Source organism: Heterodontus francisci, chromosome 25, assembly GCF_036365525.1.
Source record: "Heterodontus francisci isolate sHetFra1 chromosome 25, sHetFra1.hap1, whole genome shotgun sequence".
NCBI classification, from domain to species: Eukaryota; Metazoa; Chordata; class Chondrichthyes; order Heterodontiformes; family Heterodontidae; genus Heterodontus; species Heterodontus francisci.
The window spans coordinates 15,841,940-15,853,963 of NC_090395.1; the positions used below are offsets into that span (position 1 = coordinate 15,841,940).

Here is a 12,024-nt window from a genome sequence, read left to right on the forward strand (position 1 = left end):
TGTATTTAGATCCCTCTCCCCAGTGTATTTACATCCCTCTCCCCACTGTATTTACATCCCTCCCCCATGTGTATTTTCATCCCTCTCCCCAGTGTATTTACCTCCCTCGCCCCAGTGTATTTACAACCCTCTCCCCAGTGTATTTGCATCCCTCTCCCCAGTGTATTTACATCCTTCTCCCCAGTGTATTTACATCCCTCTCCCCAGTGTATTTACATCCCTCTCCCTAGTGTATTTACATCCCTCTCCCCAGTGTATTTACATCCCTCTCCCCAGTTTTTTTACATCCCTCTCCCCAGTGTCTTTACATCCCTCTCTCCTGTGTATTTTCATCCCTCTCCCCAGTGTATTTACATCCCTCTTCCCAATGTATTTAAATCCGTCTCCCCTGTGCATTTTCATCCCTGTCCCCAGTGTATTTACATCCCTCTCCCGAGTGTATTTACATCCCTCTCCCCAGTGTATTTACATCCCTCTCCCCAGTGTATTTACATCCCTCTCCCCATTGTATTTACATCCCTCTCCCCAGTGTATTTACATCCCTGTCCCCAGTGTATTTACATCCCTCTCCCCAGTGTATTTACATCCCTCTCCCCAGTGTATTTACATCCCTCTCCCCAGTGTATTTACATCCCTGTCCCCAGTGTATTTACATCCCTCTCCCAGTGTATTTACCTCCCTCGCCCCAGTGTATTTACAGCCCTCTCCCCAGTGTATTTACAACCCTCTCCACAGTGTATTTACATCACACTCCCCAGTGTATTTACATCCCTCTCTCCTGTGTATTTACATCCCTCTCCCTAGTGTATTGACATCCCTCTCTCCAGTGTATTTACATCCTCTCCCCAGTGTATTTACATCCCTCTCCCCAGTGTATTTACATCCCTGTCCCCAGTGTATTTACATCCCTCTCCCCAGTGTATTTACATCCCTCTCCCAGTGTATTTACCTCCCTCGCCCCAGTGTATTTACAGCCCTCTCCCCAGTGTATTTACAACCCTCTCCACAGTGTATTTACATCACACTCCCCAGTGTATTTACATCCCTCTCTCCTGTGTATTTACATCCCTCTCCCTAGTGTATTTACATCCCTCTGTCCAGTGTATTTACATCCTCTCCCCAGTGTATTTACATCCTTCTCCCCAGTGTATTTACATCCCTCTCCCTAGTGTATTTACATCCCTCTCCCCAGTGTATTTACATCCCTCTCCCCAGTGTATTTACATCCCTCTCCCCAGTTTTTTTACATCCCTCTCCCCAGTGTATTTACATCCCTCTCTCCTGTGTATTTTCATCCCTCTCCCCAGTGTATTTACATCCCTCTTCCCAATGTATTTAAATCCGTCTCCCCTGTGCATTTACATCCCTGTCCCCAGTGTATTTACATCCTTGTCCCCAGTTTATTTATATCCTTCTCCCCAGTGTATTTACATTCCTCTCCCCAGTGTATTTACGTCCCTCTCCCCAGCGTATTTACAACCCTCTCCCCAGTGTATTTACAACCTTCACCACAGTGTATTTACAGCACACTCCGCAGTGTATTTTCATCCCTTTCCCCCAATGTACTTACATCCCTGTCCCCAGTGTATTTACATCCTTGTCCCCTGTTTATTTATATCCCTCTTCCCAGTGTATTTACATTCCTCTCCCCAGTGTATTTACATTCCTCTCCCCAGTGTATTTACATTCCTCTCCCCAGTGTATTTACATTCCTCTCCCCAGTGTATTTACATTCCTCTCCCCAGTGTATTTACGTCCCTCTCACCAGCGTATTTACAACCCTCTCCCCAGTGTATTTACAACCTTCACCACAGTGTATTTACAGCACACTCCGCAGTGTATTTACATCCCTTTCCCCCAATGTATTTACGTCCCTCTCCCCAGTGTATTTACGTCCCTCTCCCCAGTGTATTTACATCCCTCTCCCCAATGTATTTACATCCCCCTCCGCAGTGTATTTCCATCCCTCTCCCCAGTGTATTTACATCCCTCTCCCCAGTGTATTTACATCCCTCTCCCCAGTGTATTTCCATCCCTCTCCCCAGTGTATTTACCTCCCTCGCCCCAGTGTATTTACAACCCTCTCCCCTGTGTATTTACAGCCCTCTCCACGGTGTACTTACATCACACTCTCCAGTGTATTTACGTCCCTCTCCCCAGTGTATTTAGATCACATTCCCCAGTGCATTTACGTCCCTCTCCCCAGTGTATTTAGATCACATTCCCCAGTGTATTTACGTCCCTCTCCCCAGTGTATTTAGATCACATTCCCCAGTGCATTTACATCCCTCTCCCCAGTGTATTTACGTCCCTCTCCCCAGTGTATTTACGTCCCTCTCCCCAGTGTATTTCCATCCCTCTCCCCAGTGTATTTACATCCCTCTCCCCAGTGTATTTCCATCCCTCTCCCCAGTGTATTTACCTCCCTTGCCCCAGTGTATTTACAACCCTCTCCCCTGCGTATTTACAGCCCTCTCCACGGTGTACTTTACATCACACTCTCCAGTGTATTTACGTCCCTCTCCCCAGTGTATTTAGATCACATTCCCCAGTGTATTTACGTCCCTCTACCCAGTGTATTTAGATCACATTCCCCAGTGTATTTACGTCCCTCTCCCCAGTGTATTTACATCACATTCCCAGTGTATTTACATCCCTTTCCCTAGTGTATTTACGTCCCTCTCCCCAGTGTATTTACATCACACTCCCCAGTGTATTTACATCCCTCACCCCAAAGTATTTACATCCCTCACCCCAGTGTATTTCCATCCCTCTCCCCAGTGTATTTACCTCTCTCGCCCCAGTGTATTTACAACCCTTTCCCCAGTGTATTTACATCCCTCTCTCCAGTGTATTTACATCCCTCTCTCCAGTGAATTTACATCCCTGTCCCCAGTGTATTTACTTCCCTCTCTCCATTGTATTTACATTCCTCTCCCCAGTGTATTTACATCCCTCTTCCCAGTGTATTTACATCCCACCCCCAGTGTATTTACATCCCTCTCCCAAGTGTATTTCCATTCGTCTCCCCAGTGTATTTTCAACCCACTCCCCAATGTATTTACATCCCTCCCTCCAGTTTATTTACATCCCTCTTCCCCGTGTATTTACATCCCTCTCCCCAGTGTATTTCCATCCCTCTCCCCAGTGTATTTACCTCCCTTGCCCCAGTGTATTTACAACCCTCTCCCCTGCGTATTTACAGCCCTCTCCACGGTGTACTTTACATCACACTCTCCAGTGTATTTACGTCCCTCTCCCCAGTGTATTTAGATCACATTCCCCAGTGTATTTACGTCCCTCTACCCAGTGTATTTAGATCACATTCCCCAGTGTATTTACGTCCCTCTCCCCAGTGTATTTACATCACATTCCCAGTGTATTTACATCCCTTTCCCTAGTGTATTTACGTCCCTCTCCCCAGTGTATTTACATCACACTCCCCAGTGTATTTACATCCCTTACCCCAAAGTATTTACATCCCTCACCCCAGTGTATTTCCATCCCTCTCCCCAGTGTATTTACCTCTCTCGCCCCAGTGTATTTACAACCCTTTCCCCAGTGTATTTACATCCCTCTCTCCAGTGTATTTACATCCCTCTCTCCAGTGAATTTACATCCCTGTCCCCAGTGTATTTACTTCCCTCTCTCCATTGTATTTACATTCCTCTCCCCAGTGTATTTACATCCCTCTTCCCAGTGTATTTACATCCCACCCCCAGTGTATTTACATCCCTCTCCCAAGTGTATTTCCATTCGTCTCCCCAGTGTATTTTCAACCCACTCCCCAATGTATTTACATCCCTCCCTCCAGTTTATTTACATCCCTCTTCCCCGTGTATTTACATCCCTCTTCCCAGTGTATTTACATCCCTCTCCCAGTGTATTTTCATCACTCACCCCAGTGTATTTACAACCCCTTCCCCAGTGTATTTACATCCCTCCCCCCAGTGTATTTTCAACCCTCTCCCCAATGTATTTACATCCTTCTCCCCATTGTATTTTCATACCTCTCCCCAGTCTATTTACATCCCTCTCCCCACTGTATTTTCATCCCTCTCCCCTGTGTATTTACAACCCTCTCCACAGTGTACTTACATCACACTCCCGAGTGTATTTACGTCCCTCTCCCCAGTGTATTTCGATCACATTCCCCAGTGTATTTACATCTCTCTCTCCTGTGTATTTACATCCCTCTCCCCCAGTGTATTTACATCCCTCTCCCCACTGTATTTACATCCCTCTTCCCAGTGTATTTTCATCCCTCTCCCCAGTGTATTTACAACCCTCCCCCCAGTGTATTTACATCCCTCTCTCCAGTGAATGTTCATCCCTCTTCCCAGTGTATTTCCATCACCCTTCCCAGTGTATTTAAATCCGTCTCCCCTGTGTATTTACATCCCTATCCCCAGTTTATTTACATCCCTCTCTCCAGTGTATTTACATCCTTCTCTCCAGTGTATTTACGTCCCTCTCTCCAGTGTTTTTACGTCCCTCTCCCTAGTGTATTTACATCCCACTCCCCAGTGTATTTACATCCCTCTTCCCAGTGTATTAACCTCCCTCTCTCCAGTGTATTTACATCCCTCTCGCCAGTGTATTTACATCCCTCTCGCCAGTGTATTTACATCCCTCTCCCCAGTGTATTTACGTCCCTCGCCCCAGTGTATTTACATCCCTCTTCCCTGTGTATTTTCATCCCTCTCCCCAGTGGATTTACATCCCTCTCCCCAGTGCATTTTCATCCCTCTCCCCAGTGGATTTACATCCCTCTCCCCAGTGTATTTCCAACCCTTTTCCCAGTGTATTTGCATCCCACCCCCCCGTGTATTTTCAACCCTCTCCCCAATGTATTTACATCCCTCTCCCCAGTGGATTTCCATCCCTCTCCCCAATGTATTTACATCCCTCTCCCCAGTGTATTTACATCCCTCCCCCCAGTGTATTTACATCCCTCTCTCCAGTGTATTTTCATCCCTCTTCCCAGTGTATTTCCATCACCCGTCCCAGTGTATTTAAATCCGTCTCCCCTGTGTATTTACATCCCTATCCCCAGTTTATTTACATCCCTCTCTCCAGTGTATTTACATCCTTCTCTCCAGTGTATTTACATCCTTCTCTCCAGTGTATTTACGTCCCTCTCTCCAGTGTTTTTACGTCCCTCTCCAGTGTTTTTACGTCCCTCTCCCTAGTGTATTTACATCCCACTCCCCAGTGTATTTCCATCCCTCTTCCCAGTGTATTTACATCCCCCTCCCCAGTGTATTTACATCCCTCTTCCCAGTGTATTTACATTCCACTCCCCAGTGTATTTACATCACTGTCCCCAGTGTATTTACCTCCCTCTCTCCAGTGTATTTACATCCCTCTCGCCAGTGTATTTACATCCCTCTCGCCAGTGTATTTACATCCCTCTCCCCAGTGTATTTACATCCCTCTCCCCAGTGTATTTACATCCCTCTTCCCTGTGTATTTTCATCCCTCTCCCCAGTGGATTTACATCCCTCTCCCCAGTGCATTTTCATTCCTCTCCCCAGTGGATTTACATCCCTCTCCCCAGTGTATTTCCAACCCTTTTCCCAGTGTATTTGCATCCCACCCCCCCGTGTATTTTCAACCCTCTCCCCAATGTATTTACATCCCTCTCCCCGGTGGATTTCCATCCCTCTCCCTAATGTATTTACATCCCTCTCCCCAGTGTATTTACATCCCTCTCCCCAGTGTATTTACATCCCTCTCTCCAGTGTATTTGCATCCCACCCCCCCGTGTATTTTCAACCCTCTCCCCAGTGTATTTACATCCCTCTCCCCAGTGTATTTACATCCCTCTCCCCAGTGTATTTACATCCCTCTCTCCAGTGTATTTTCATCCCTCTCCCCAGTGTATTTACATCCCTCTCCCCAGTGTATTTACATCCCTCTCCCCCGTGTATTTCCATCCCTCTCCCCAGTGTATTTACCTCCCTCGCCCCAGTGTATTTACAACCCTCTCCCCTGTGTATTTACAGCCCTCTCCACGGTGTACTTACATCACACTCTCCAGTGTATTTACGTCCCTCTCCCCAGTGTATTTAGATCACATTCCCCAGTGTATTTACGTCCCTCTCCCCAGTGTATTTAGATCACATTCCCCAGTGTATTTACGTCCCTCTCCCCAGTGTATTTACATCACACTCCCCAGTGTATTTACATCCCTCACCCCAAAGTATTTACATCCCTCACCCCAGTGTTTTTACATCCCTCTCCCCAGTGTATTTACATCCCTCTTCCCTGTGTATTTTCAACCCACTCCCCAATGTATTTACATCCCTCCCTCCAGTGTATTTACATCCCTCTTCCCAGTGTATTTACATCCCTCGCCCCAGTGTATTTACAGCCCTCTCCCCAGTGTATTTACAACCCTCTCCACAGTGTATTTACATCACACTCCCCAGTGTATTTACATCCCTCTCTCCTGTGTATTTACATCCCTCTCCCCAGTGTATTTTCAACCCACTCCCCAGTGTATTTACATCCCTCTCTCCAGTGTATTTACATCCTCTCCCCAGTGTATTTACATCCTTCTCCCCAGTGTATTTACATCCCTCTCCCTAGTGTATTTACATCCCTCTCTCCAGTGTATTTACATCCTCTCCCCAGTGTATTTACATCCTTCTCCCCAGTGTATTTACATCCCTCTCCCTTGTGTATTTACATCCCTCTCTCCAGTGTATTTACATCCTTCTCCCCAGTGTATTTACATCCCTCTCGCCAGTGTATTTACATCCCTCTCCCCAGTGTATTTACATCCCTCTCCCCAGTGTATTTACATCCCTCTTCCCTGTGTATTTTCATCCCTCTCCCCAGTGGATTTACATCCCTCTCCCCAGTGCATTTTCATCCCTCTCCCCAGTGGATTTACATCCCTCTCCCCAGTGTATTTCCAAACCTTTTCCCAGTGTATTTGCATCCCACCCCCCCGTGTATTTTCAACCCTCTCCCCAATGTATTTACATCCCTCTCCCCAGTGGATTTCCATCCCTCTCCCTAATGTATTTACATCCCTCTCCCCAGTGTATTTACATCCCTCTCTCCAGTGTATTTGCATCCCACCCCCCCGTGTATTTTCAACCCTCTCCCCAGTGTATTTACATCCCTCTCCCCAGTGTATTTACATCCCTCTCCCCAGTGTATTTACATCCCTCTCCCCAGTGTATTTACATCCCTCTCTCCAGTGTATTTTCATCCCTCTCCCCAGTGTATTTACATCCCTCTCCCCAGTGTATTTACATCCCTCTCTCCTGTGTATTTACATCCCTCTCCCTAGTGTATTTACATCCCTCTGTCCAGTGTATTTACATCCTCTCCCCAGTGTATTTACATCCTTCTCCCCAGTGTATTTACATCCCTCTCCCTAGTGTATTTACATCCCTCTCCCCAGTGTATTTACATCCCTCTCCCCAGTGTATTTACATCCCTCTCCCCAGTTTTTTTACATCCCTCTCCCCAGTGTATTTACATCCCTCTCTCCTGTGTATTTTCATCCCTCTCCCCAGTGTATTTACATCCCTCTTCCCAATGTATTTAAATCCGTCTCCCCTGTGCATTTACATCCCTGTCCCCAGTGTATTTACATCCTTGTCCCCAGTTTATTTATATCCCTCTCCCCAGTGTATTTACATTCCTCTCCCCAGTGTATTTACGTCCCTCTCCCCAGCGTATTTACAACCCTCTCCCCAGTGTATTTACAACCTTCACCACAGTGTATTTACAGCACACTCCGCAGTGTATTTACATCCCTGTCCCCAGTGTATTTACATCCTTGTCCCCTTTTTATTTATATCCCTCTTCCCAGTGTATTTACATTCCTCTCCCCAGTGTATTTACATTCCTCTCCCCAGTGTATTTACATTCCTCTCCCCAGTGTATTTACATTCCTCTCCCCAGTGTATTTACATTCCTCTCCCCAGTGTATTTACGTCCCTCTCCCCAGCGTATTTACAACCCTCTCCCCAGTGTATTTACAACCTTCACCACAGTGTATTTACAGCACACTCCGCAGTGTATTTACATCCCTTTCCCCCAATGTATTTACGTCCCTCTCCCCAGTGTATTTACGTCCCTCTCCCCAGTGTATTTACATCCCTCTCCCCAATGTATTTACATCCCCCTCCGCAGTGTATTTCCATCCCTCTCCCCAGTGTATTTACATCCCTCTCCCCAGTGTATTTACATCCCTCTCCCCAGTGTATTTACCTCCCTCGCCCCAGTGTATTTACAACCCTCTCCCCTGTGTATTTACAGCCCTCTCCACGGTGTGCTTACATCACACTCTCCAGTGTATTTACGTCCCTCTCCCCAGTGTATTTAGATCACATTCCCCAGTGCATTTACGTCCCTCTCCCCAGTGTATTTAGATCACATTCCCCAGTGTATTTACGTCCCTCTCCCCAGTGTATTTAGATCACATTCCCCAGTGCATTTACATCCCTCTCCCCAGTGTATTTACGTCCCTCTCCCCAGTGTATTTCCATCCCTCTCCCCAGTGTATTTACATCCCTCTCCCCAGTGTATTTCCATCCCTCTCCCCAGTGTATTTACCTCCCTTGCCCCAGTGTATTTACAACCCTCTCCCCTGTGTATTTACAGCCCTCTCCACGGTGTACTTACATCACACTCTCCAGTGTATTTACGTCCCTCTCCCCAGTGTATTTAGATCACATTCCCCAGTGTATTTACGTCCCTCTACCCAGTGTATTTAGATCACATTCCCCAGTGTATTTACGTCCCTCTCCCCAGTGTATTTACATCACATTCCCAGTGTATTTACATCCCTTTCCCTAGTGTATTTACGTCCCTCTCCCCAGTGTATTTACATCACACTCCCCAGTGTATTTACATCCCTCACCCCAGTGTATTTCCATCCCTCTCCCCAGTGTATTTACCTCTCTCGCCCCAGTGTATTTACAACCCTTTCCCCAGTGTATTTACATCCCTCTCTCCAGTGTATTTACATCCCTCTCTCCAGTGAATTTACATCCCTGTCCCCAGTGTATTTACTTCCCTCTCTCCATTGTATTTACATTCCTCTCCCCAGTGTATTTACATCCCTCTTCCCAGTGTATTTACATCCCACCCCCAGTGTATTTACATCCCTCTCCCAAGTGTATTTCCATTCGTCTCCCCAGTGTATTTACATCCCTCTTCCCAGTGTATTTACATCCCACCCCCAGTGTATTTACATCCCTCTCCCAAGTGTATTTCCATTCGTCTCCCCAGTGTATTTTCAACCCACTCCCCAATGTATTTACATCCCTCCCTCCAGTTTATTTACATCCCTCTTCCCCGTGTATTTACATCCCTCTTCCCAGTGTATTTACATCCCTCTCCCAGTGTATTTTCATCCCTCACCCCAGTGTATTTACAACCCCTTCCCCAGTGTATTTACATCCCTCCCCCCAGTGTATTTTCAACCCTCTCCCCAATGTATTTACATCCTTCTCCCCATTGTATTTTCATACCTCTCCCCAGTTTATTTACATCCCTCTCCCCACTGTATTTTCATCCCTCTCCCCAGTGTATTTACAACCCTTTCCCCTGTGTATTTACAACCCTCTCCACAGTGTACTTACATCACACTCCCGAGTGTATTTACGTCCCTCTCCCCAGTGTATTTCGATCACATTCCCCAGTGTATTTACATCTCTCTCTCCTGTGTATTTACATCCCTCTCCCCCAGTGTATTTACATCCCTCTCCCCAGTGTATTTACGTCCCTCTCCCCACTGTATTTACATCCCTCTTCCCAGTGTATTTTCATCCCTCTCCCCAGTGTATTTACAACCCTCCCCCCAGTGTATTTACATCCCTCTCTCCAGTGTATTTTCATCCCTCTTCCCAGTGTATTTCCATCACCCTTCCCAGTGTATTTAAATCCGTCTCCCCTGTGTATTTACATCCCTATCCCCAGTTTATTTACATCCCTCTCTCCAGTGTATTTACATCCTTCTCTCCAGTGTATTTACGTCCCTCTCTCCAGTGTTTTTACGTCCCTCTCCCTAGTGTATTTACATCCCACTCCCCAGTGTATTTCCATCCCTCTTCCCAGTGTATTTACATCCCCCTCCCCAGTGTATTTACATCCCTCTTCCCAGTGTATTTACCTCCCTCTCTCCAGTGTATTTACATCCCTCTCGCCAGTGGATTTACATCCCTCTCCCCAGTGCATTTTCATCCCTCTCCCCAGTGTATTTACGTCCCTCTCCCCAGTGTATTTCCAACCCTTTTCCCAGTGTATTTGCATCCCACCCCCCCGTGTATTTTCAACCCTCTCCCCAATGTATTTACATCCCTCTCCCCAGTGGATTTCCATCCCTCTCCCCAATGTATTTACATCCCTCTCCCCAGTGTATTTACATCCCTCCCCCCAGTGTATTTACATCCCTCTCTCCAGTGTATTTTCATCCCTCTTCCCAGTGTATTTCCATCACCCGTCCCAGTGTATTTAAATCCGTCTCCCCTGTATATTTACATCCCTATCCCCAGTTTATTTACATCCCTCTCTCCAGTGTATTTACATCCTTCTCTCCAGTGTATTTACATCCTTCTCTCCAGTGTATTTACGTCCCTCTCTCCAGTGTTTTTACGTCCCTCTCCCTAGTGTATTTACATCCCACTCCCCAGTGTATTTCCATCCCTCTTCCCAGTGTATTTACATCCCCCTCCCCAGTGTATTTACATCCCTCTTCCCAGTGTATTTACATTCCACTCCCCAGTGTATTTACATCACTGTCCCCAGTGTATTTACCTCCCTCTCTCCAGTGTATTTACATCCCTCTCGCCAGTGTATTTACATCCCTCTCGCCAGTGTATTTACATCCCTCTCCCCAGTGTATTTACATCCCTCTCCCCAGTGTATTTACATCCCTCTTCCCTGTGTATTTTCATCCCTCTCCCCAGTGGATTTACATCCCTCTCCCCAGTGCATTTTCATCCCTCTCCCCAGTGGATTTACATCCCTCTCCCCAGTGTATTTCCAACCCTTTCCCAGTGTATTTGCATCCCACCCCCCCGTGTATTTTCAACCCTCTCCCCAATGTATTTACATCCCTCTCCCCAGTGGATTTCCATCCCTCTCCCTAATGTATTTACATCCCTCTCCCCAGTGTATTTACATCCCTCTCCCCAGTGTATTTACATCCCTCTCTCCAGTGTATTTGCATCCCACCCCCCCGTGTATTTTCAACCCTCTCCCCAGTGTATTTACATCCCTCTCCCCAGTGTATTTACATCCCTCTCCCCAGTGTATTTACATCCCTCTCCCCAGTGTATTTACATCCCTCTCTCCAGTGTATTTTCATCCCTCTCCCCAGTGTATTTACATCCCTCTCCCCAGTGTATTTACATCCCTCTCCCCCGTGTATTTCCATCCCTCTCCCCAGTGTATTTACCTCCCTCGCCCCAGTGTATTTACAACCCTCTCCCCTGTGTATTTACAGCCCTCTCCACGGTGTACTTACATCACACTCTCCAGTGTATTTACGTCCCTCTCCCCAGTGTATTTAGATCACATTCCCCAGTGTATTTACGTCCCTCTCCCCAGTGTATTTAGATCACATTCCCCAGTGTATTTACGTCCCCCTCCGCAGTGTATTTCCATCCCTCTCCCCAGTGTATTTACATCCCTCTCCCCAGTGTATTTACATCCCTCTCCCCAGTGTATTTACCTCCCTCGCCCCAGTGTATTTACAACCCTCTCCCCTGTGTATTTACAGCCCTCTCCACGGTGTGCTTACATCACACTCTCCAGTGTATTTACGTCCCTCTCCCCAGTGTATTTAGATCACATTCCCCAGTGCATTTACGTCCCTCTCCCCAGTGTATTTAGATCACATTCCCCAGTGTATTTACGTCCCTCTCCCCAGTGTATTTAGATCACATTCCCCAGTGCATTTACATCCCTCTCCCCAGTGTATTTACGTCCCTCTCCCCAGTGTATTTCCATCCCTCTCCCCAGTGTATTTACATCCCTCTCCCCAGTGTATTT

General features: G+C 46.9%; 1 protein-coding gene across 6 annotated transcripts in view; it reads left to right on the forward strand.

Moving 5' to 3' along the window:
• cacna1sa (calcium channel, voltage-dependent, L type, alpha 1S subunit, a) overlaps window positions 1–12,024 on the forward strand; it is a 722,633-nt gene that overhangs the window by 241,064 nt on the left and 469,545 nt on the right. The gene's annotated exons all lie outside the window — the stretch shown is intronic.